The sequence below is a fragment of the Halichoeres trimaculatus genome, unplaced genomic scaffold, assembly GCF_033239565.1.
Source record: "Halichoeres trimaculatus isolate MK-OKI-2021-1 unplaced genomic scaffold, fHalTri1.1 fHalTri1_scaffold_9, whole genome shotgun sequence".
Taxonomy (NCBI): domain Eukaryota; kingdom Metazoa; phylum Chordata; class Actinopteri; order Labriformes; family Labridae; genus Halichoeres; species Halichoeres trimaculatus.
The window spans coordinates 37863275-37867500 of NW_027437188.1; the positions used below are offsets into that span (position 1 = coordinate 37863275).

The window sequence follows — 4226 nt, forward strand, 5'->3', positions numbered from 1 at the left end:
AACACGCCAACACGCCAACAAGCCGACACGCCGACACATCAATACGCCAACACGCCGACACGCCAACACACCAACATGTCAACACACCAACACGCCAACATGTCAACACGCCAACATGTCAACATGTCAATATGTCAACACGCCAACATGTCAACACGCCAACATGTCAACATGTCAACACGCCAACACGCCAACATGTCAACATGTCAATATGTCAACACGGCAACATGTCAACATGTCAACACGCCAACACGCCAACATGTCAACATGTCAATATGTCAAGACGCCAACATGTCAACATGTCAATATGTCAACACGCAAACATGCCAACATGTCAAACTTTACATGAAAACTACAGAAACTCATGGAGCTGACCTACCCAGTCAGGCTAAGGCTCTTTTTATTCAATGTCCTCTGTGAGGAAACCAGGCGCTTTGAAACGCTGTGATGTGATTGACTGGTAAAGGATGAGGCGCTCACGTCATGGAGGGTCCAGTTTCCTTCTGACCAGATCAGGTCAGACTGGATCAGGTCAGACCGGATCAGGTCAGACCGGGTCAGGTCAGACCGGGTCAGGTCAGACCGGGTCAGACCCTCGGAGCAGCGTTTGGTGCAGATGAAACAGGAACAATAAAAACTCCACATTTCCAGTTTTTGTCTCTTTTATTCTTATTTTTCCAGAGTTGTTCCAAAAATCAAAACGACCTAAAAACAGATAAATTATGGCTCTGATACACCGGGCGGTGAAGACTTCTCTGATCAGAGACGTGGACCAGGTCTGGGTCCTGCACAGAGCTGCTCAGGGGGTCCTGATGCTGAAGCAGAGCGAGGATGGTTTCTGATGAGGATCACTCAGAGAGCGTTAGAGGAACAGTCTGCGCCCACAGGAAGCTGATTTATCAGGGCTGAAAACAGTCACAGCCACGATTACACCACCTTACTCCACCTGCCAAGCTGCGAGGGGAAGACCAGGTTTCTGTTAGGAAACGTTTCTGCTGTTTGTCATCGTAAGTCATCGTTTGTCTCTGACAGAAGCTGCTGAATTTATCAGCTGATCCTCCAGTTCACAGGAAAACCATCAGTTTAAAGAGCATCTAAAGGACCAGTCCGTGGGTTTATGTGTTCATATTCCCTGAGAGAGAGTTCAGCTCTGAGCAGGAGGTTCAGACCAAGACACGCGACACACACCAGCAACAGATCGAGGTGAGAAGAGGAGGAGGAGCTGGAAGCTTTCAGGAGCTTCAGTCGAATCTAAGACGCTTCTGCCGTCATGGTTCGTCATGGTTCGTCATGGTTCGTCATGGTTAGTCATGGTTCGTCATGGTTCGTCATGGTTCGTCATGGTTCGTCATGGTTCGTCATGGTTCCTCATAGTTAGTCATGGTTCGTCATGGTTCGTCATGGTTCGTCATGGTTCGTCATGGTTCCTCATAGTTAGTCATGGTTCGTCATGGTTCGTCATGGTTCGTCATTGTTTGTCATGGTTCGTCATGGTTAGTCATGGTTCGTCATGGTTCGTCATGGTTCGTCATGGTTCTTCATTGTTTGTCATGGTTTGTCAAAGTTCGTCATGGTTCATCATGGTTAGTCATTGTTCGCATGGTTCGTCATGGTTCGTCATGGTTCGTCATGGTTCCTCATAGTTAGTCATGGTTCGTCATGGTTCGTCATGGTTAGTCATGGTTAGTCATGGTTAGTCATGGTTAGTCATGGTTCGTCATGGTTCGTCATGGTTCTTCATGGTTAGTCATGGTTCGTCATAGTTCGTCATGGTTCGTCATGGTTCGTCATGGTTCGTCATAGTTCGTCATGGTTCGTCATGGTTCGTCATAGTTCGTCATGGTTCGTCATGGTTCGTCATAGTTCGTCATGGTTCGTCATGGTTCGTCATGGTTAGTCATGGTTAGTCATGGTTAGTCATGGTTCGTCATAGTTCGTCATGGTTCGTTATGGTTCTTCATAGTTCGTCATGGTTTGTCATGGTTCGTCATGGTTCGTCATGGTTCGTCATGGTTCGTTATGGTTCTTCATAGTTCGTCATGGTTTGTCATGGTTCGTCATGGTTCGTCATGGTTAGTCATGGTTCGTCATGGTTCGTCATGGTTCGTTATGGTTCTTCATAGTTCGTCATGGTTTGTCATGGTTCGTCATAGTTCGTCATGGTTCGTCATGGTTTGTCATGGTTCGTCATAGTTCGTCATGGTTCGTCATTGTTCGTCATGGTTCCTCATGGTTCGTCATGGTTCGTCATGGTTCGTCATGGTTAGTCATAGTTCGTCATAGTTCGTCATGGTTCGTCATGGTTCGTCATGGTTAGTCATAGTTCGTCATAGTTCGTCATAGTTCGTCATAGTTCGTCATAGTTCGTCATGGTTTGTCATGGTTCGTTATAGTTCGTCATAGTTCGTCATAGTTCGTCATAGTTCGTCATGGTTTGTCATGGTTCGTTATAGTTCATCATGGTTGGTCATGGTTGGTCATGGTTTGTTTGGTTCGTTTGGTGTCAAGGGTTCAAATCTGTGACAGCGACGTGGTTTGGTCTTTATGTCCACAGAGGGAGGAGGAGCCTCGACTGTCATCCTGCTGAGCGCTCTCTACAGACAGGAAGTGATGTCGAGACACTGTTGGTCAGATCATCAGACCATCAGATCAGATCAGATCAGATCATCAGACCATCAGATCAGATCAGCTGTTCTCCCTCCACCTCCCCCTCCACCTGCTGCTGGTCTCCTCCCTCTAAAGAAGTCTTCACCTCAGAAACAGTTTAAGGCCAGAGGTTCGTCATCACTTCCTCACAAACAGGAACTGAGGAGCAGAAAGCGAACAGACACTGTGAGTGGATGTTTTGGAAAGTCTGGGATCTCGACGCAAGTCTCTTCGTTTGGCTCTGAGAGTTTCTGAACCTGTGACTCGTCAGAGAGGATTTTATTTTTCTAATGAGCAAAAAACTGAGTCTCATAGTTTCCAACCAAAGAGAGGGGCGGTCTGGATCCTGACCGTGGTCAGATATAAAAACTGTGAGTCTGTAAACACTGAAACCCTTTTCTGTTTTTTTCTGATGCAGTTTTTCTTTTTTTTGCACATAAAATATACACCGTACGTTCAGAGTCTCCTGAGGATCCACGTCCAGCAGGGAAACTCAAACATCGTACCATCGTAGCTTTTCTTTGTCTGATTCCTCTAAAAATAGGATTAAGGTACGATCTGCTCTATCCAACACACGCATCCTTCATCCTCCCAGCATCATCACGCCGCTCACTCCTCCATCTTTGATCGTACCGTATAAAAAAACTTGTTCATGCACATTCTCCTCGTGGTCGAGTCCAGAGCCGCAGACTGACCCGGTTTGGACAAAAATTAAAGATGCTACAGTTTTAATCCAACCTTCTGAAGATTTCCAGCTCAGCTTTTATTTTTTAAAGAGGAGAAAAAAACTGTGCCTAATGTTGACCCCTCCAGGTACCTGTAGGCTGAGCAACAAAAACACATAAACCCACAAACACTGAGCAAAATGAAAAACCTCCAAACTGAGTCGATCGGTGGCTCTGGGCTCGACTGTTCGTCCTTAATATTAATGATCCATGACTCTGAGCTCACACTGCAGCACAACAAGGTCAACAACTACACACAGATACCCTACAATCAACCCAGGGGACACACACACACACACACACACACACACACACACACACACACACACAATGAGAGGGTGATTTAAAAAACAGTAAAATGGACAAAACTGAGCCGATGCTCTGAGATCAAACTGAATCAGACTAAAACTCATGGATGAATGACACACACACACACACACACACACACACACACACACACACACACACACACACACACACACACACACACACACACACTCACAGTCTGCAGTGTGTGTCAGGGTTTTTACACACAGATAAAAAAGAAAAGTGATTAGAAACAGTCGGGGAGTCTCTGCCTCTCCTGGCGGATTGTTCAAACTGGCCCAGTTTGTTTTTGACAGCAATGACATCACAGATCCACTGATGATGTCACCAGGTTGTCCCTGGCGTTCAGTCCGAGTCCAGCGGGAAAAGATGTGATGGGAAGTAGATCCTTCTTCCTCCCTGTGGGGGGGTGGAGGGGTGGGGGTCTTCTCAGGTCATCAGACCCGGTGGGCAGCCATAACTGCCCCCCAATCAGCTGAGGAACCAAGGAGAGAGGGAAGGAGAGAGGGAAGGAAGGAATGGAAGAGA

At 46.7% G+C, this 4226-nt stretch overlaps 1 protein-coding gene across 3 annotated transcripts in view; it reads right to left on the bottom strand.

Moving 5' to 3' along the window:
• Positions 1 to 652: 652 nt before the first annotated feature.
• LOC141797431 (serine/threonine-protein kinase PAK 1-like) overlaps positions 653 to 4226 on the bottom strand; it is a 53556-nt gene continuing 49982 nt past the window's right edge. For all 3 annotated transcript variants that reach the window (XM_074678766.1, XM_074678765.1, XM_074678763.1), the window contains one exon: positions 653 to 4226. This exon is cut by the window's right edge and continues 112 nt beyond it. The gene's annotated coding sequence lies outside the window, so the exon portion shown is untranslated.